The 23,004-nt window shown below is 36.9% G+C and overlaps 1 protein-coding gene across 1 annotated transcript in view; it reads left to right on the plus strand.

Annotated features, from left to right (window-relative positions):
• Positions 1-23,004, plus strand: part of LOC114623159 (succinate--hydroxymethylglutarate CoA-transferase) — a 638,590-nt gene that overhangs the window by 161,278 nt on the left and 454,308 nt on the right. The gene's annotated exons all lie outside the window — the stretch shown is intronic.

Below are 23,004 nucleotides of genomic sequence, written 5' to 3' on the forward strand. Positions count from 1 at the left end.
TAGGCACGCTCTTGATGATGTACATTTTACTTTACTTAGGATAATGAGTGAGCTTATGATACAATGAGGGGATTCTGGCTTTGGGATCAAACTCAATTTTAATACAAGTCATTTGAAACAACACAATTCAGAACATTAAACATTTTTCAGTTAGCAGATGTTCTTGTCTAACTCTGTGTTTTATATTTTCAGATCATTATGCTCAGAAGGACCAACTCTTATTTGGAGTATGGATAATTAAAAATAATTTAGTTGTAAAGGTTTCTGTTTTTTTTCCAGAAAAAAATTATTCATGGTTCATAGTCATTATAAATATAACCATAGTAGTTATATTTAAAGACCACATGTCTGGGAGCTGAACATAGTGACTTAAATCTGTAGTCCTAGTACCTAGGAGCTAAGATAAGAGGATTGAGTTTAAGACTAGGCTGGGCTACATATTGAATTTAGACTGACCTGAGCCAATAGAAAATGCTACCTGAAGAAAGCTATATATGGCCCTCTAAACACTAAGAAGCCTAGCTGGAATCTTGTAGCTTTTGCTGGTCAGTTAAGTTTCCCAGATCCCTGCCTATTTGTGCTATTCACACACTCCCAGGTCTAGTTCTGTTCTCTCAGCCTTCACGCTATCTCAGCCTGGTGAGTGATCTTGCCTTCAGCCTGCCTGTTCAGTCTCCACTCCCAGGTCTAGCTTCCTGGCAAGTAACCTAGTTTCCTTTCCATCCACACTTCCAAGTTTATATAATATCTTGATGGTTGTACACTAGCCCAGCTAGGAGAGTGCCCCTGATCCTGTCTTCTCTTGCCTTTCCCATACTTTTAGGTCTATCTTGGGCTGCAAAATCTTTGACCAGATGAGGCAAACCCAGGCAAGAGTGTCATTCATACACTTTCTTTTTTTTTTAAGATTTATTTATTTATTATATATGAATACACTGTAGCTGTCTTCAGACACACCAGAAGAGGGCATCATATCTTATTACAGATGGCTGTGAGCCACCATGTGGTTGCTGGGATTTGAACTCAGGACCTCTGGAAGTGCAGTCAATGCTCTTAACCACTGAGCCATCTCTCCAGCCCATTCATACACTTTCTTAGTTGACATTCTTTGGGAATAAATGTAGTAAAAGCAGCCCTCTTATCAAAAGCAATCTACAAATTCCATGCAATCATCATCAAAATTCCCACTCAATTCTTCAAAGATCTTGAAAAGGCATTTCTTAATTTCACATGGAAATATAAACGACTCAGAATAGCTGCTAAAAGAATTCTGAACAATAAAAGAATTGCTGGAGTGTAGCAGTACCCAGTTTAGGATCAACTGAGTAGCTAAATTGGGCACTGCTACACTGGAGGTCTCACCATTTCTAATTTCAAGTTATACTACAGAGCTATAGTGTTAAAACCTGCACATTGTTGGCATAAAAACAATCATATTGTTTAATAGAATTGAACTGAAGACCCAGACATAAATCCACACTTAACAGACAACTGATTTTTGATAAAAGGGGTCATGAATACACACTGGAAAAGACAGCATGCTCAACAAATGATGTTGGTCAAACTGGACGTCTGTATGTAAATGAATGCTTAGTTCTATATCTACCACTCTGTACAAAACTCAAGTCCAAGTGGATAGATATACTGCCTGATGGAGGAGAAAGTGAGGAATAGCCTTGAATGCATTGGCACAGGAGAAGACTTTTTGAACAGAATACCAATACTACATGCATTATTACCATCAACTAATACATGGAATCTTGTGATACTGAAAACAAAAACAAAAACAAAAACAAACAAACAAAAAGACCAAAAGTCATAGTCATTTGGAAATAGTGGCAGCCTATAGAATGGGAAAAGACAAAGAACTCAAGAAACTAGATGTCAAAGTAAAAACAATAATACAATTAAAAATGAGGTACAGATCTAAATAGAATTCTCAGGAGAAAAATCTCAAATGGCTAAGAAACAAAGAACATCAATATCTGTAGACATCAGAGAGATGCAAATCAAAATTTGTTACTGATAATATTTTAAAACCTCAGCACCTGATCTGTCTTGTGGTATGGGCCGCCATCTTACTGACTAGGCAAGGCGTGAGGCCATGAGCAGCCTTGTGTGTTCTTGCTGCCGCTCAGGCAGTCCGAAAGCACCGGCCCTGCCACCCACGAGATCCACAATGCTTGGCTGAGCCCAGACTATCCCGCCATCCACACAGTATCTGGTAGAAATGGGACACTAAAAGATTATCCAATAGCTTTATATATTTGGTAATACTCAAATAACAAGATGCCCACACAATTAGAAGTGTTAATCAATGAACTAACCTAGATATAAGTTGTTACCCAGGACTGCTCTCAATACATGCATGGCTCCCCATGGTGCCTACATCTCCTCCTAGCTCCTCCTCTTCCTTCTCCTCTTCCTTTTCTCACTCCGCCTACCTCTCATACAGCCCAATTGCTGAGCTTTATACAAATGTAGTGGGATGGTATCCTGCTACAAAAACTACTTTGAGATTCCATCTTATGCCTGTCAAAATGGCTAAGATTGATAACACAAGTGACAGTTTAAGCTAGTGAGGATGTTGGATAAGGGGAATACTCATCTACTGCTGATAGGAGTGCAAACTTGTATAGTCACTATGGAAATAAATATGGTGGTTCCTCAGAAAATTGGGAACTGATCTTCTTTAAGGTCCAGCTATACCACTCTTGGGTATATACTCAAAGGATGCTCCAGCCTACCACAAGGACACTTGCTCAACCATGTTCATTGCTGCTTTCTTCATAATAGCCCCAAACTGGAAACAAACTAGATGTTTCTCAATAGAAGAATGGATAAAGACAATGTGGTATATTTACATAATGGAGTATTAATTAGTTGTTAAAAATGACACCATGAAATTTGTAGGCAAATAGATGGAACTTAAAAAAAATCATTCTGAGTGATACAACCCAGACCCAGAAAGATAAATATGTTGAGGTTCAGTCTTTTGCTATGCATTATAATGCTAAGTACTGGCCCCCAAGGCTTGGCTGCTCCCCAGAGATGAGAGAATCTGTACATACACAAATGATGCTATGTAACCTTGCCCTTCAAGTTATCCCTGATTAGTGAATAAAGATGCCTATAGCCTAAAGCTGGGCAGAAAAGAGATAGGTGGAGTTTGGGTTCCTGGGCTTAGCATCTGAAGAGAGACCATGAGGAAGGAGGGAAGAAGGCAGAGAGAGGAGAGACACCATGGGGTAGGTGGGTTATGAAACATGGCCATGAGGACTGGCCAATTGGAGTTAAGAACAGACCAGATGGAACACAGTAAGTTATTACTCAGAGTTATCAGCAGGAAAGTAGATATCTGCCCAGTTCTACTGCTGATTAAGGCTTATTATAAATATAAACGTTGTGTGTTTTTCATCTAGGAACTGAATAATCAAAGGTGGAGTAGAAACCCTGATCTGAGATTAAATATTAACTACAACATAAATATGGTATATATTCTTTTATATGTGAATATTCATAGAGCCAGAGAGATTAGGTATAAAGGAAGAATCTAGGGTGGACAAATAGATATCCCTAGGAGGCAGAAGTAGAATAGATTTTATGGGTGGATCAGGCATGGGAGGATCAAGTGGCAATGGGGAAGAGAGACGGGGTTGAGGGAAAGAATGTAAAGAGTGACAGCTGGAATTGAGGGACATTTACAGACTGGTATGGAAACCCAATGCAGTGGAAGCTTCCTAACATATATGAGGTCAATCTTGACGAGGTCTCCTAATAATGAAGGATAAGGAGTTTTAACTGACCATCTCTTGTTATCAAAGGAGGATTCTAGTAGTTGGACTAGATTGCATTCAATTGTGTTGTTCACTAAAGGAGTCATGTGAAAATCCCCAAACACCCAGTCTCCTGCTAACACAGTGTTTTCCTCTCCTTAAATTGACATAAGGGCCCCATTGCCAATGACAACAGCTACACAACTCAGTGTTATCTTAGGGTTTCTGTTGCTGTGAAGAGATACCATGACCAAGACAACTCTTACAAAGGACAACATCTAATTGTGACTAGCTTACAGGTTCAGAGGTTCAGTCCATTATCATCAAGGCAGGAAGCATGGCAACATCCAGGTAGACATGGTGCTGGAGGATCTGAAAGTTCTAAATCTTATTCTGAAGGCAAACAGGAGAAAAGTCTGGCTGTCTTCCAGGCAGCTAAGAGGAGGATCTCAAAGCCCACCTCCAACAAAGTCATACCTATTTCAGCAAGGTCACACCTTTTAATAGTACCACTCCCTGAGTCAAGCATATTCAAACCACAGTACTGATTTGATGCCTACATGAAGCCTTCAACTGTACATGGTCTAGTGTGTTTAGTGCAGGAAGGTGCTTTGCAGCCTACCAAAATTGTATCATAAATACTAACCCAGCCACAAACCCTTTTACTTACAATCTCCTCTGCCTACAAACTATGTAGGGCAATGGTAACATAGCAAAAACAGCCAAGTTACTCTCACTTATAGATATGATAAATATTCATAAGAGAGCTGATAATCCTATATAAAACTTCAGGAAATGAAGAGCACTTTCAGCAAAGGACCAGAAAAAAACAAAACTGAAAAATATTTTTATATTTTCTCTATATTAATAACAATTATGCTGATAAAGATATCATGAACATACTCTTCACTCACAATAGCCTCAAAAATAGTAAAATATCTAGCAATAAACCTATCCAAGGAGGTGAAAGACATGTACAATGAAAACTAGATCTCTGAAGAAGATTGAGGAAGACATTAGAAGATGCAAAGACCTCTTATAATCACGGATTGGTAGAATTAGTATTATAAAAATGTACAACTTACCAATTTACATATTTACATATTTAATACTGTAAAAATGAACATCTTATCAAAAGCAATGTACATACTTAGTTCAATCTCAGAAAAAATTCTCATGACATTCATTCTTTTCATAAATAGAAAAAATTTAAAATTTATATAAGAGAACAGATCCTTGATACATACTACATACAGAGACATACATACAGGCCCACACAGACCCACACACTCACGCACTACATATTGCCTTTTTTTATCTTGAGATATGTCCTTTCTCTATATAGATTCTTCAAGACTTTTTATCATGAATGGACATTGGGTTTTGTCGTAGGTACTTTCTGAGTATAATCAGACCATCATTTTTTAAATTTTATGTAGTGTATTGCATTTGATAATTTATGCATTTTGAACCATCTCTGTGCCACTGGAATAAAGTTGACTTGGTCATGGCTTATAATTTTTTGGTGTACTCTTGAATTTGATGTGCAAGCATTTCTTTGAAAAAAATTTCATCTATTCTCATGAGAGAGATTGGCCTATGAGTTTTTTCTTTGTTGTTGTGGTATCTTTATTCTTGTTTGAGTATTAGAATAACACTGACTTCATAGAATAATTTAAGGAATATTAGTTATTTTTTTAAAATCTTGTAGAATTCTGCACTGTTTTTATCTAGTCCTGGTTTTTAGGACCAAGAATTCTATGAAATTCGTTCTCTAAGAAATGACAGAGAAGCTACACCCATGATACCTTAATAATATGGCTCCCTAGATAAGACCTGAACAATGACAACAGTAAGAGACATGTTGTTAACACATAGGGGAAATCTCACTGTACTTCTGAGAAGAGGGAAGAATAGTTTTTCTTGAGGATGAGCCCCCCTGTTGATTATCCAATACACAGTCATTAGTCCAGAAATCTTCAAATAACCAACACTAAATGGATGCATCGGAACTTGTTTACAATTCTGTAACAAAATAAAATATAAAACCAAATCAATACATGAGAATAAGACAAAACAAACAAACAAAAGGAATAAGAGCCTCCCAGAGGCACAAGAAGCAAATAAAAACATAGAGACCCACTCATTTGCATACTTAGGAATCCCATGAAAACACTAAGTTGGAATTTGTAATATATGTACAAAAGACCTTCTTTGGTAATACCATTTTTAAAAACTGTAGTATTATGATTCTCTGTATTTTCTCCATATCTGTTGTAATAGTTCCTCTTTCATTTCTGATTTTATTAATTTGGGTCCTTCCTCTTTTTCGTTTAGTTAATTTGGCTAAAGATTTGTCAAATCTGTCAATCTTTTCAGAGACCCAACTCTTCATATTGTTGACTTGTAATTTTTCCATTTATTTTTAATTAATTCCAGCTCTGATTTTGATGATCTTTTTCCATCTACTCTTTTTGTGTGCTTATTGTTACTGTGTTCACAGCCTTCAAGATGCAGCAGCATTATGTTTTTAATGAGATCTTTCTTGTTTGATGTAGGCACTTAGTGGTGAAAGTCCCTCTAGAGATTGCCTTCACTGTGTTTCATAGATATTATTATGCTGTTTTGATTTTCAATCAATTCTAGGAATTAAAAAATGTTTTTTGTTTTCTTTCTTGACACAGCTTTCATTCGGTGGTAAGCTGTCCAGCTTCCATGAGGTCATTTACTTCCTGTCTACTGCATTGCTACTGCTATCCAGATTGTTTTTATTGTGGTCGGATAATACACAGTTATTTCAGTTTTATGAAATTTTATTAGACTTATTTTATGTCCCAATATTTGCTCAATTTTAGTCAAATTTAGTGGGAGCTCCATGGCTTTAGCATTTATATGGAATCTTTGGTACAACTGTTACATTCATTTGATTTATGGTATCACTTAGCTCCAGAATTTCTTCTTGTTTTTATCTGGATGACTGGTCCACTGATGAAAGCAGAGTATTGAGGCAATCCACTATCATTCTTTTTGGAGTGAGTTTATAATTTTATAAAGTAGTAGTTATTTTATGATATTGGTGGTTCCTATATTTGGTGCATGAATATTTAGAGTGGTAGTATTCTGTTGGATGATTTTTTTCCTTTAGTAAATAGGAAATGTGGTTTTTTTGACTCTTCTATGTAATTTTTTTCTCTTTTTTCTTAGTTCTGTTTGATTTTTGTTAGTCCATTCTACTATGGAAGCATCTATCCTTAATGGTGATATATTACTTAGAGGTAGCAAAATATTAAGTCTTGTTTTGGAATTCAGTGTGTTAGTCTATATCTTTTTAGTGGAAAACTGAGACCATTTATATCAGTAGTTATTATTGAGAGTTAAGAAATAGTGTGAACATTTACAGATTTCTTTGATTATCTCCTTTTATTGACTGTTATAATGCAAATAGTAGAAGAACACATAGACTAATCTGGACATACAGATGTGAACATTTCATCAGGCCTCTGAGACATGAATCTTTTTTTATTGGATATTTTATTTATTTACATTTCAGATGTCATCCCCTTTCCCCATCCCTCCCCCAGAAACCCCCTATCCTATCCCCCCTCCTCCTTTTTGCTTTTTTTTATTAGTATTTTAAGTTAACATACAAAGTACTGGGTTTTGTTACAGCATCCTCATATATATGTCATTAGAGTTCTGATTTGTTTCCCTCTGCCCCTTCCCTTTATTCCTCCAGCTAGTTTCCTCATCTGATTTCCCATCACATGTATTCCATCACCCTCCTTCTTCATCCTTTTTTTTGTAATTAGTAACTTTTTAAAAAATGTTAATCAAAGGCTTTATAAGTTTGGTAATGCTCAATAACAAGATGCCCATACAATCAGACGTGTAACCCAATACCCAAACTAGATATACCAACTATCTTTGACTGGTGGAGACACACAAACACCCGCCTCCATGCTCTCCTCTCCCTCTCTCTCTCTCTCTCTCTCTCTCTCTCTCTCTCTTTCTCTCTCTCTCTCTCTCTCTTTCTGTCATCTCCTAGCTTCTCCTCTATTTCTCCTCTTCCTCTCCTTCCTCTTCCTCTCTTTACTCCTCCCACCTTAGCTCTTCCTACATATCACCCATCCTGTTAAAATAAAACTTTTCTCTCAAAATTCAATTAGAGTATAACTATACCAATTTATATCAGTAAGGTACAAGATAGACCTAATACCCAGTCCCACATTTTGTTGACTAACCAGAACCTCTGTCATCTCTCTTAACTAAAAGATTTAGAACTGAACCTGGCTTTTTTCTTGGCTTTAGAATGAATGTCAGCTGAAAACCATCCTCTCAAATCTTTTCTCTCAAAGTAAATAGCCGGGACTGGCTATGAGACTATAAGTCTTCAACCCCATCAGAAATCCAGAATGACTGAATTAACTGAAATTATGGGAAGCACAAAGCATAGCTTCTAAAACTTAGCCAATTTATAGAAACTGCTGAGCACCTGGACAGTCCCTATACTACAAAACGTTGAAGCATCCGATCTTTGGCCTTCTGCCCCAGGATCATCTGACAGACCTAATGATGCAGAATTATTAAGGGCTGATTATTCTGTCTTGGCAGATATAATCAGTCGACTATTCCACAAGTGGGTCCTTTTCTGGACAGTAATTTGTCTGTAAATGAGAAGAGGCAATGGCTAGTGGCTGTCTCACTGCAACTGGAGTACCTCCAAAGATGCTCAATTTCTTCTTAGAATCTAAGACAGGAAGCTGTCAGGAGCAGACAGGTCTCTAATCAAAATGAACATTAATACAGAAATGTTTGTAACGTCAATTCTGTCGACTTCTGATGTTTAGAAAACCAACTATTCATGTAAGGCAATCTGAACTGTTGTCTGTTAACTCCTCTCAGCTATTTCTAAATAAGATATAGAAAACACTCTAACAATGAGTCTTAGCAATATGCTGGATTCACAGATGTTCTAGGGCTGGAGTAAATAGAGATGTTATATTCCTCTGATATACAGGGCATCAAAGACGGTGTGTTTATAATTCACATTTAAGTCAGCTGTGTTGGATCACTCATTGACAACATAGCTGGAATCAGGTGTATGGAAGAGAAAGAAAGTAGTAACTCTTGAGAATGAACGTGGTAAAACAAATGAAGGCAACAATGAAGGGTTATACTAGCTCTTTAAGTGCTTGCATTAAGAACACCAACAAAAGACAACTATGCCACGCTCTAAGGATTCTATACAAATTGTAGTAACAACTGTGGTGATTACTGGGAACTAAGATGGAGACAGCTGAAAGACTGTCTTGGTGCTTTTGTCTGTAGCTGCTGAGACATGGACTAGAAGAGAAAATTTCCTACATACTACTGCTTCTCAAACTTGAACGCTCATGTCATCTGGAAAACTTAAAAATAATTCCATGGTCTCTAGGAAAGACCCAGATTAACTGATGTGGTCTGGTGTTTGGTTGTCTATATGATTCAAATCTTACAAGTGATTTGACTGTCAGCAAGGGCTGAGAACCACTGCCGTAGGCAAGTGGTCAGTTAATACTTTTATTTTTCTAAAGCTACAGATAATACTTTTAAGTGAGGTAGGTTTAGCTAATTAATTGTCATACTACAAAAGGGTATTACTGTAAATGAATAAGGATGTCTATGCTTCCTTATTCCTCCTATGATATTTTTCATTTCAAATTTATTATATTGCTAATTTTTAAACTGACAAATACATAATGTGCATTTCTATAGCATAACATGACATTTTCTAATATGCATATATTGTGGAATATCTTAAACAAAATAAATAACATATTTCTGTATTTTCCACTTCTTATGAGAACATTATAAACTTAGCAACTTTCAAATACAATAAATTTTAAAGATTATGTTATTTATTTACCTTCCAGTTATTGGCCCCTGTCGCCCTGCCACAGTTCCTTATTCCACGCCTCCTCCCTCTTGCATCCTAAAGGGTGCTCCTTACCCCCTACTAGGTCTTCCCTTCCCTGGAACCTCAAGTCTCTTGAGAATTAAGTGCATCTTCTCCCACTGAGGCCAGTCCAGGCAGAACTGTGGTACATATATGCTGGGGGTTCTCAGACCAGCCCATCTATGCTCCTGGTTGGTGGCTAAGCCTCTAGGAGCTCCCCAGGGTCTGGGCTAGTTGAGACTGCTGGTTTTCCTATGGCGTTTCTCTCCCTTTCAGCTTCTTCAATTCTTCCCCTAATTCAACCATAAAGGCCCCTGACTTCAGTCCAATAGTTGGGTGTAAGTATATGCTTCTGCCTCAGTCAGCTGTTGGTAGGGCCTCTCAGAGAACAGGCATGCCAGGTTCCTGCCTGTAAGCACATTATAACATCAGTAACAGTGTTAGGCCTTGATGCCTCACCCCCTCCACCTCGCCTCCCCACCCACCCCCATGAGATAGATCCCAAGTTGGGTGGTCATTGGGCTGCATTTCCTTCAATCTCTTCTCCATTTTTCCTGCAGTTCTTTTAGACAGGAACAGTTCTGGGTCAGAGTTTTTGACTGTGGGTTAGTAACCCTGTCCCTCTACTTGAGGCCCTATCTGTCTACTGGAGGTAGATTCTTTGAGTTCCCTTCTGCCAATTTTGGGCATTTTGACTAAGGTCACCTGCCCCCAATGAGTCCTGAGAGTATCTCACCTCCTGGGTCTCTGGTACTTTCTATTGGGTCTCCCTCACCTCCTGCTCCCCTAGGCTGCTTATTTCTATTCATTCACTTGGCCCTCTGGACTCTTCTCCTGTCCCTTTCCCCCATACTTGATTCTATTCCCATTCCCCCCTCCCATCTTACACCCATGTCCCTCTTTCCCTCTGCCTCCTGTGATCATTTCCTTCCCTCATCTAAGTGGGATTGAAGTCTCCTTACTTGGGCCTTTCTGCTTATTACACTTGTTAAGGTCTGTATGCTGTATCTTAGGTATTCTATACTTTTTGGCTAATATCCACTTATCAGTAAGAATATACCATGCATGTACTTTTGGGTCTGAGTTACCTCATCAGGATGATATTTTCTAGTTTTTTTCTATTTGCCTACAAAACTCATGATTTCCTCCCTCTTAATAGCTGAGTAGTATTCCATTGTGTAAATGAACCACATTTTCTGTATCCTTCTTCCGCTGTGACATACCTGGATTGTTTCTAGCTTCTGGCTATCACAGATAAGGCTGCTATGAACATAGTGGAACATGTGCCCCTGTGGCATGGTGGGGCATCTTTTTGGTATTTGTTCAAGAGTGGTATAGCTGGGTCTTTAGGTAGATCTAGTTTCAATTTTCTGAGGAACCTCCAGATTGACTTTCAGAGTGGTTGTACCAGTTTGCAATCCCACTAGCAATGGAGGAGTGTTCCTCTTTTTCCATATCCTTGCCAACATGTGCTGTCACCTGAGATTTTGACCTTAGCCATTGGTGTAAGGTGGAATCTCAGAGTAATTTCGATTTGCATTTCCCTGATCACTAAGGACTTGGAACTTTTTTTTAAGTGCTTCTAGGCCATTCGAGATTCCTCTGTGGTGAATTCTCTGTTTACTCCCATAACCCGTTTTTTTGATTGGGTTATTTGGGTTTTTGGAGGTTAACTTCTTGAGTTCTTTATATATTTTGGATATTAGCCCTCTGACTGATGTAGAGTTAATAATGACTTTTTCCCAATATATAGGTTGCTGATTTGTCCTAATAATGATGTCTTTTGCCATACAGAAGCTTTTTAGTTTCTTAAGGTCCCATTTATCACTTCTTTGTCTTATTTCAGGAAATTTCCCACTCTGTCAATGAGTTTGAGACTCTTTTCGACTTTTTCTTCTATTAGATCCAATGTGTTTTGTTTTATGTTGAGGTCCTTGATTCACTTGGGCATGTGATTTGTGCAAGGTGACAAATATGGATCTATTTTCATTTTTCTACAAACTGTCACTTAGACCAGCATCATTTATTGAAGATGCTTTCTTTATCCATTGTGTATTTTTGGCATCTTTGTCAAAGATCAAATATCAAAAGGTGCATGGGTTTACCTCTGGATCTTTGATTCTATTCTATTGATTGACCTGTCTGTCTCTGTACCAATAACATGCAGGGTTTTTTTTAATCACTATTGTTTTGTAGTAAAGCTTGAGGTCAGAGATGGTGATTTCCCAGAAGTTCTTTTCCTGTTGAGAACTGTTTGGAGTATTCTGTTGTGTTGTGTTTTGTTTTTCCATATGAATTTGAGAATTGCTCTTTCCATGTCTGTGAAAAATTGTGTTGGAATTTTGATTATTATGTGCCAAGATGATTTTCTTTTCTGCTGCAATCTATTTGGTGTTTTGTAGGCTTCCTGTACATCTATGGCTATTTCTTCCTTTAGGTTAGGGCAGTTTTCTTCTATGATTTTGTTGAAGATGTTTTCTGGCCTTTGACCTGGGATTCTTCATGCCTTTGACCTGGGATTCTTCATCCTTTTCTATTTCGATCATTCTTAGGTTTGATCTTTTCACTGTGTCCTGAATTTCCTGGATATTTTGGGTTAGGAACTCTAGACACCTTGTATTTTCTTTGACCCATGTGTCAATATTTTTTATGGTATCTATGCCTGAGATTTTCTCTTCTATCTCTTATATTCTGTTGGTGATTCTTGCTTTTGTAGCTCCTGATCTCTTTCCTAAGTTGTCCATCTCCAGGATTGCCTCTTTTTGTGTTTTCTTTATTGTTTCTATTTTCATTTTTTAGATCTTCAACCATTTTCCTCAATGCCATCACTTCCTTGATTGTATTTTCCACTATTTCTTTAAGGGTTTTATTTGTTTCTTCTTTAAAGCCTTTTGTCTGTATTTTCCTTTCTTTAAGGGAGTTCTTTATATCCTCCTTAAAGGCCTCTATCATATTCATGAGATATGATTCTAGATCATTATCCAGGACTTGCTCTGTTGGAAGAACTAGGTTCTGGTGGTGCCAAATTGCATTGTGTTTGGTTACTTATGATCTTGCACTTGTTTCTGACTATTTGGTTATTTCTGGTGTTAACTAGCCTGAGTGTCTCTGACTGGAACTGGCCTCCTTGGAGGTAAGTATAGCTCTGTGACCTGGGCTGGTCTTCTTGGAGGCAGGCAATGTTGTATCTTGTTAGTGTGGGCCTCTTGTGTTTCTGGTTAGAGCAGGCCTCCTATGTCTCTGATTACTGGGGACCTCTTGGGAGGCTCATAGGCTATAACATTTGGGCAGGTATTAGGCCATTGGCCTGGCCCAGATGGGGAAGTGGGACAGAAGGGGAGTGTAGCTGGATGTGGGGATACGTTCTGCATTAACTGGTCTTTGTGGGTGTCCCAGCTGGCTTGGGTATTTGGGCAAAATTCTCACCTGTGTCCTTGGTTACTGTGAACTGCCTGGGAATCATCCAGACTGCAGTGTTTTGGCAGGTATCAGCAAGGGAGCTGCTGGTCTGGCCCAGGTGGGATTACAATACACTTTTATTACCCAAAACACCTAGTTTTATAGAAGATCTATTGGATACATTCTTCCTGACTAACTGAAGTTGTGTGTCCTTTGATAAACATCTTTCCAATACATTCCCTACCTGCAGCAGCTCCTAGTAACCATCATTGTTTTCTTTGTATGAATCAGATTTGCTAAGAATCCTAATACATGTGAAATCATGTTATTTTTATCATTCTATTTCTGGGTGTTTCACCTAACAATGCCTACTCATTCCTGCTGCAAATCATGTATTTCATTATTCTGTTATTCTGGAGTGATCCATTATGTATATCTGCCATATTTTCTGTTCATTTATCCACTAATAAACACTTAGTTTGATTCCATTTCTTTCGTACTATGAATGATGTAACAAATTTTATTTATGGACACACAGAGTTGAATTTTGTAAAATTTTCATTATATATATATATAATATGTATATAATATACATATGTTCATAATATATATATGTCTGTCTATCTGTCTATTAGTTTGTCTTTCAGAACCATTTGCAAATATAGAAAAAATATTTTTAATATTCTCTATTGTCAGTCATTTCAGTTTATTGCAAAGTTAGGAGTCTAGAGAAGTCTTTGGTACTCAAATGTGATTCTGAACTAGCAGCACAAGTGTGAATCTGTGGTAATTAATGAGAAGTTAAATTTAATTTTTCTATAGATTTTTAGATTTTATTTCATGTGTATGAGTGAGTTGCTTGCATGTATGTATGTATGTATGCATGTATCCACACTACATGCATGTTTGATGCCAGAGGAGGTCAGAAGAGGGCATCAGATACCCTGAAACTGGAGATATGAATGTTTGTTATCTACTATGTGGGTGCTATGAACCAAATCCAGGTCCTCTGCAAGAGCATGTGTGTTTTTGACTGCTGAGCCATCTCTCCAGCTTAAGGGATTCAATTTTGAGTCCCACCTCTGCTCCTGCTGAGTCACTGTCTTCATTCCACAAGATGACAACATGGTTTACGTGAAGATTGGCATTTGAAAATTATTTACCAACTCTAGGCTGTGCCATCCCCTCCTTAACCCATCTTCCTGCTTGTGTCAGTGACTTAGAGCAGGGTAGAGAGTGTGTAAGGAGAGTGTCCATGGTAGAGGATCTGGCCTAGTTGTTCAGGATTTCTTAAAGATGAAAAATTATGTTCTGAAGTCTCAAAAATACAAGTAGGAAGTTGATATTCTGCTGTGAAAATGAGAAATTTATCTCACATTTTAGCACATATGCAGATTTTATCTTTTTAGTAGAGACATACCACACATCTTACAGGCAGAGTCAGATTTGAAGAAACACTTCATCTGTTCAATTGCCTCTACAAGAATTGTGAAACTCCAGAGAATTAATGGAAAGACCCTGTAAGAGATCATTTTATTATTGGTTTATGAGAGGAAACCAAAGCAGTGTATTAAATACCTGAAAAGTAGAGTATACTCTCATAGTGAGACTGTTATTAAAAGAAACATGGTGGCATCATGAAAAAAAAAATAAAGAGAACTGTTTAAGAAATTATACTTTCAGTCTGTGCCAGGAGCTTATTCTGTGCCACAGAGCCCAGAGCTGATTCTGTGCCACAGCGCTCTATACCCAAGTACTGTCAGGAGAGAGCTGATTTCTCAGGAGTGCTGACACACCTGTGAGAACAGGTAAGACCACAACTTCGCTCAAATTCTTGGCCCAAGAGGGACCCACCCAGAGTCATCAGGACACAGGAACCCAAGAACAGACAGGAACAGGATCCTTCCTGTTTTTATCTGTTCTGTGCAGCTGATCCTGCCCCACAGCTCTCCATACCCAAATTCCTCCTGGAGAGAACTGGTATCCAAGGAGTACTAACACACAGGCTTGCAGGAGGCACAAGCCACAGTCAGAGACAGCAAGACCAGCTAATACCAGAGATAACCAGATGGCGATAGGCAAGAACATAAGCAATGGAAACCAAAGCTACCTGGAATCATGGGAACCCAGTTCTCCCACCACAGTGAGCCCTGGATACTCCATCATACCAGAAAAGCAAGAATAATTTAAAATCATATCTCATGATCATGATGGAGGACATTAAGAAGGACATGAATAACAACCTTAAAGAAATACAGGAGAACACAGGTAAACATGTAGAAGACCTTAAAGAGGAAACCCAAAAATCTCTTAAAGAATTACAGGAAAACACAACCATACAGGTGAAGGAATTGAACAAAACCATCCAGGGTCTAAAAATGGAAATAGAAACAATAAAGAAATCACAAAGGGAGACAACTCTGGAGATAGAAAACCTAGGAAAGAGGTGAAGAATCATAGATACAAGCATCAAAAACAGAATACAAGAGATAGAAGAGAGAATCTCAGGTGCAGAAGATACCATAGGAAACATTGATGAAGCAGTCAAGGAAAATGCAAAAAGCTCTTAACCCAAAACATGCAGGTCATCCAGGACACAATGAGATGACCAAACCTAAGGATAATAGGTATTGAAGAGAGCAAAGATTCCCAACTTAAAGGGCCAGTAAATATTTTCAACCATATTATAGAAGGAAACTTCCCTAACCTAAAGGAAGAGATGCCCATAAACGTACAAGAAGCCTACAGAGCTCCAAATAGATTAGACCAGAAAAGAAATTCCTTCTGTCACATAATAGTCAACCACCAAATACACAAAACAAAGAAAGAATATTAAAAGCAGTAAGGGGAAAAAGGTCAAGTAACATATAAAGGCAGAGTTACCAGAATTACACCAGACTTCTCACCAGACTTTGAAAGCTAGAAGATCCTGGGCATTTGTCATACAGACCCTAAGAGAACACAAATGCCAGCCCAGGCTACTATACCCAGGAAAACTCTCAATTACCATAGATGGAGAAACCAAGATATTACATGACAATACCAAATTTACACAATATCCTTCCACAAATTCAGCCCTACAAAGGATAATACATGGAAAACTCCAACACAAGGAGGGAAACTACACCCCATAAAAAGCAAGAACGTAATCTTCTTTCCACAAACCCAAAAGAAGATGGCCACACAAACATAAAAATAACATAAAAAATAACAGGAATTAACAATCCCTATTCCTTAATATCTCTTAACTTCAATGGACTCAATTCCCCAATAAAACGACATAGACTAAGAGAGTGGATCAGTAAACAGGACTCAGCATTTTGCTGCATACAGGAAATGCACCTCAGCATTAAAGAAAGACACTATCTCAGAATAAAGGGCTGGAAAACAATTTTTGAAGCAAATGATCCCAAGAAACAAGCTGAAGTAGCCATTGTAATATCGAATAAAATCAGCTTTCAACTAAAAGTTATCAAAAAGGATAAGGAATGACACTTCCAAAGAAAAAATCTTCCAAGAACACTCAATTTTGAACATCTATGCTCCAAATGCAAGGGCACATACACTCAAAGAAGAAATTTTACTAAAGCTCAAAGCACACATTGCATCTCACACAATAATAATGGGAGACTTCAACGCCCCACTCTCATCAATGGACAGATCATGGAAGCACAAACTAATCAGAGACACAGTGAAATTAACAGAAGTTATGGTCCAAATGAGTTTAACAGATATTTATAAAGCATTTCAACCTAAAACAAAAGAATATTCCTTCTTCTCAGCACCTCATGGTACCTTCTCCAAAATTGTCCATATAATCAGCCACAAAACAGGCCTCAAAAGAGACAAGAAGATTGAAATAATCCCATGCATTCTATCAGATTACCATGGGCTAAAGCTGGTCTTCAATAGCAACAAAAAAAGAAAGCTCACATACACATGGAAGCTGAACAACACCCTACTCAATAATAACTTGGTCAAGGAAGAAATAAAGAAAGATATTCAAGACTATTTAGAATTTAATGAAAATGAAGGCACATCATACCATAACTTATGGGACAAAATGAAAATAGTGCTAAGAGGAAAACTCAGCTCTGAGTACCTCCAAAAACAAACTGGAGAGAGCATACACTAGCAACTTAACAGCACACCTGAAAGCTCTAGAACAAAAAGAAGCAAATACACCCAAAAGTAGATGGCAGGAAATAATCAAACTCAGGGCTGACATCAACCTAGTAGAAACAAAAAGAACTACACAAAGAATCAACAAAATCAGGAGCTGGTTCTTTGAGGAAATCAACAAGATAGATAAACCGTTATCTTGACTAACCAGAGGGCACAGAGACAGTATCCAAATCAACAAAGTCAGAAATGAAAAGGGAGATAAGACAATAGAAACTGAGAAAATTAAAAGTCATCAGATCCTACTACAAAAGCCTATATTCAACACAACTGGAAAATCTGGATGAAATGGACAATTTACTAGACAGATACCAGATACCAAAGTTAAATCAGCGTCAGATAAACCAAACAGTTTCACAAACCCTAAAGAAATAGAAGCAGTCACTAAAATTCTCCTAACCAAAAAAAAAAAAAAAAAGCCCAGGACCAGATGGTTTTAGTACAGAATTCTATCAGACCTTCAAGAAGACCTAATACCAATACTCTTCAAACTATTATACAAATTAGAAGCAGAAGGAACTCTACCCAATGTATTCTATGAAGCCACATTATGCTGCTTATTCTCCCTTGGAGATGGAACAGTTTCTCCCTAATCAGGAACTTGTCACAGTTTCCTTTCATAGAGGACTTCTTCATAAAAGAGATTTTTTCTACTTCTATCATGTTTATTGTTCCAAATAGATTTTAAAAACTGCTTGAGTGCATATTACTTTTAGCTTAAGAAAATATTATGTATATTTAAGAGGCATTCAACTATTATTTTGATGACTTAAAAATGTCGATACTGAGTTGTATATTTTAAAATGAATTTTATTAGTTTAATAAAAAAAGAATTATACTTTCTTCTAATACTCATTTCAGCCATATTGGAAAAAAGAGAGACGTGAAATGGCATAGTTCAGTTTCTACATGTGAGAGTCAGTTAGCTTTTTGAGACTTGGCGCTTAATCTGTAAAATGATGATTTTGAAACATTTTTTTTACAGAATTGTTTAAATACTAAAAAATGTGAGGATTTGCTTTGCAAAGTTCAGAGGTAAATTAACCCATGATTATTTTGTGTTCATAAATGCTGCCCTGAGATTGTGCTCACAGTCAACCCTTAAGACCATCAGAAATGGCCCTCGACATGAATGGAGCCATTTGTTCTGTAAGAAAGAAATGTTTTTCCTGGAGCTTTGGTTATTACACTTCAGTGGGTTTACTTTCCATTTGATTCTGGTTACAGTAAGATTAATAATGGGATTTCAGCAAGACTAAAATGTGAATTCTCCTGGGATTGGAGAAAAACCACATGCATACAAATGTGTTTAACACTGATCTCCCCATTATTTATTTTGGCTAATTCTGTAAACTCATGTATAGATGTGGATTCAAGCACCTGTTCAAGAGAGTATTAAGTAGTGAATTAATTTACTTTTAATCATTTTTTATTACTTTATTCTACCAGTTTTAGAAAATGTAAGCCATCATTTCTTTCCTTTATTATCAGACAAAGACAATCTGGATAATTGGCTTGAGTGCTTGTCTTTATATAACCAGTAAGAAACAAACCCCTGACTTCTACATTCCCTTTTAACAAATTTGATGTTATGGAAATTTAAAACTAATGCTAAAATTACACAGTTGACAGATCTCATCTCTAGAAACATTGAGTGGAAACCTCACAATAAATTATCAAAATGCAGGTAAACTTGTTCTTTCTAATGGTAGTTTTTACTAGACTGTAATATGTACACTATGTGTTAGCTAATGAGCATGTCCTTTTCCCTGAAAGACTTTTTTTCCTGTGGGTGGGAACTTTAATTGTCATTGTCTTTATATTTAGAAAGTCCTCCAGCCACAATTTACAGACAAAATCCCATCCATCCCTAAAAGTTTGGCTGGAACATTTCTTTATTCACATATCCTTCCTGATCTTGCCAAGTGGATGTGATATTTATCTCCTTTGAGTCCCCAAAGCACTGTGTATATACCTCTCTAATGGCACTTAGCTCATTTTGCCTTATGTTTTTGTTATTTGTGACCTTGACATTTTTCCTTCTAGACAGCTGTAGAGCAGGACTGTGTCCTTTTCACTCTTGAAAACTGTTGGAAGAGAATTTCCTTATTTCCTCTAGAAGTTTTTTTCTCAGAGAGACTAAGAACAAATTGGTCAATAAAGTCCCACTTTTAGCTTTCAGATAATAAAAATCAAGCACAATTATATTTAATAAAAATTTACATATAAGCAGAATTATATGTTAAACACAGGACTGAAGATGCATGTATAGATTATAAAAAAAATTCCTACATTAACGAGGAGGAGAAAAAAGAATGTTGGAGCTCTTGTGTTCTTGAAGATGGAATGATTTGTATGCTAAGTTGGGCAGTGCAACTGCTGTTGTTGGTGAGCCATTTGATATTTATTTTAGTCACTCTGGAGAATAGTCATGTAGATGTGATAGACAGTATCTGTACTCATGAGCAGCTTCCCACTTTACATAATTTTGTCTTGTAATTTCTGATTGAGGGTTTACTTTATATCACAGATTTTTCTTCCATAAAGGGCCATTCACAAATATTGTAGATTCCATGTCTTAATGAGTATAAAAGTTTTAATTATTAAATATCTAATTATTTAATGGGGTATAAAAATCAGTTGCCAAAAATTCTGCCTTATCTAGACATTTCTGAGGTTTGATAGATGACCTTTCAGAATGTCATTGCTAAAGATGAACAAGAGTTAACCAGAGAAGTAACATGATGGTCAACATATTCTTCAGTGGGTTTTCTCTTTTCCTATCCTTTACAAAAATATATCCCCAAATTGTATTTCCAGATAACTTAATGAATAGGATCTTCTTTTGAGTCTAGTCATCCTCAGTCATTCTGAAAAATTAGAGATAAAGTCTTAGCAACAAATAAATTTCTTTAACTATATGGTTTCATTTAAATGATATTATAATGAAAACTTCTACATAATGAAAAAAATTGTGACAGAGTGGAGAAAATGTTTTGTTTAATTAGCTTCATTTTAGAGAATGAATTTTTGAAGAGCCTTTGAGAGATCTGTGCAATGAATGAAGAATGAAGTGATACAGGGATGGATGCTCTTGCGAGTAGATGAATGTGATTATGTTTTACCCCCCTGTTTGAAAACCTGAGTGCACTAATGATTCTTACATTTTCAGACTGCTTTGGTGAAATTGTATAAATGAAGCAAATATAATATATATTTACTTTTGACTACTAGTCCAATGCCATTACAGTAAAGGCAGTGCATCCAGAAACAGAATAATACACAGATCTACATTGTTATTCAGAATAATGGGGAAACTTGTAAATAACTGACTAGTTGTGATTCACTAGTCAGGGATTAAAAAACTCACAGTGTTACATTTGTCTGTCAAATGTGCAGTTGCTTAATCTTCATTATGTTCATCGATATTTTGTTATAGCTATCCTAGGTAGATTTATATCTAAAGAAAGGGAAAAGTAGACAAAACAAAACCACCAAAACAAAAACACCCAGAAGTCTAACTTTTGAGGAGAGTTAAGGTAAAAAAAAAAAGTAGGTGTAAGGAAGGGGTTAGAATTTATAAGTGACTTGTAACAAAATCTCATCCATGTTGGGCCAGGACACCTCTTATGTCAAAAAACTAAAAGGCCCAGGAAGGGAGCTGCTTACAAAACTTGGCTCATAGCTCCATGCTAACAGAACCTTTGTTCTAGCAAAGCTCTGAATTGAGGAGGTTTTGTTCTCAGGCTCAGGATAGTGAGGAAAGAAAATTGAAAGACACATTAGCATCAGAACAGATAGCACAGAAGAGCAAAGTATTTATGCCAACTCAGAGGGTTTCTCACTCACCCTTATTTGTTCCATGTGCTTGTCTCTAGAGGCCAGAATAATGAAATTAACACATCAATTTATTTTACTTTTCAAACTGTATACAATTAAGTCCCTTTTCTTGCCTTATTGCATTAGCTGAATATAAAGGATAAGAAAAGACATTTTTGCTTTGCTACTGATATTAAAAAAGAATGACAGTGTTTCACTGGAAAGCTTGTAGGTTTTTCATAGATTTGTTTTCTATTATGTTGAAGCAGTCCATTTATTTATTTATTTATTTTATTTATTTATTTTCAGCAATTTCTGAGAATTCAGCTTAGAGCCTTGAAAATATCAGCGAATACTATAACCACCAAGACACAAATGAAGCCCTAAGTTATGTAGCTCAGGCTAGTCTTCCTATGTCAACCTCCCTGAGTACTAGGATTACAAGTGTATACTACCATGCTTGGCATTAAGATTTCTTTATATTATGATTTGGTTAAAACAGTAACTTTTGCTGTTGTAATATCTTTCTGCATTATTGCCTTCATTGCTAATCACCAATTCAACTCTCAGTACCCTTTAATACTACTCATCCCACCTCAACTCAATCTCCAGAGATTGGCTATGATGTAGCCTAGAGGATAGATAAGGATGTAGGATGTAGGAGGAAAAAGCTTCTTGTACCTATGCTTGGATCAGTTTGAAATAAATTGGATTGATAGTAAAAGTACTTACTAAAGAACAGCCCAATTCTCCCCCTTGGCGTTGTCACATTTTCACTTTGTGTCCTTTATCTTAGGATTTCCATTGCTGTGCTAAAATGACAATTTATGGAGGAAAAGGTTTATTTTGTTTATACTTCCACATTAGCAAAGAAAGTCAGGGCAGGAACTCAAGACAAAAATCTGGAGGAGGATTTGAAACAGAAGCCATGGAGGAATGTTTCTTAGTGGTTTGTTCTTTACGGTTTTCTCAGGGTTCTTTCTGATAGAACTCAGGACTACTAACCAGGGATGGCACCACCCACAATGGGCTTGACCCTCCCACATCAGTCATTAATCAGACAGTATCTCGCAAACTTGCCTTTAGGCCAAACTTATGGAGGTATTTTCACTATCAAGATTCTCTCTTATGAAATAGACTATAATGTTATAAAGAGATAGAGGCAAAACTAGAATAGGAGGATTAAATGGGGAGGAAGATGGGAGAGAAGGCTAATGGAGGTATTATAGGGATGAATAATTAACACAAGTTCTTTTAAAAGTCATATGGATATCTTCTACTGTAGACACTCTCTGAAATATATACATATGAAAAGGAATTTGAACGAACACAAATAGTGGCGAACACAATGACATGTGTGTGTGTGTGTGTATGTGTTTGTGTATGTGTGTATGTGTAATTAAAATTAAAAGAAGCCATGGATTTGAGAGAGAGCATGCAGTGGGGTATGGGATAGATTGAAGGGAAGTAAGGGCATGGAGAATATTTTTTATTTAAAAATAGAACACTTAGAAAGAAGATACATGGTTTAATTTTATTGTAATGACAATAAAATATAGAATGATCTATATTATACTAGTTGACAATAGAGGTAGACTTCAGATGAGTAGACAAGGCCTCTGGTCCCAGTGTGCTCTGTGATCCCAGGGAGTGGAAATACTGAATACTAAACACTGCACAAGGAGACAAGGAAGCCAAATAGAATAGAGGCTACTGATTTATTAACTTACTTAGGATACTCCTGGGTTCAAGCAAAGAACGATCAATTAAATTGAAGAGTTCTGGAAAGGTAAGTTAAGGACTAATTATTTTCCGGGCTTGGACTTTCCATCTTGCCATCTGGGAGTTGCCCATTCAATTAATCTAGGGAATGATTAAGCCTTAGGGAGAACA

The sequence above is a fragment of the Grammomys surdaster genome, unplaced genomic scaffold (genome assembly GCF_004785775.1).
Source record: "Grammomys surdaster isolate TR1022 unplaced genomic scaffold, NIH_TR_1.0 194, whole genome shotgun sequence".
Taxonomy (NCBI): Eukaryota; Metazoa; Chordata; class Mammalia; order Rodentia; family Muridae; genus Grammomys; species Grammomys surdaster.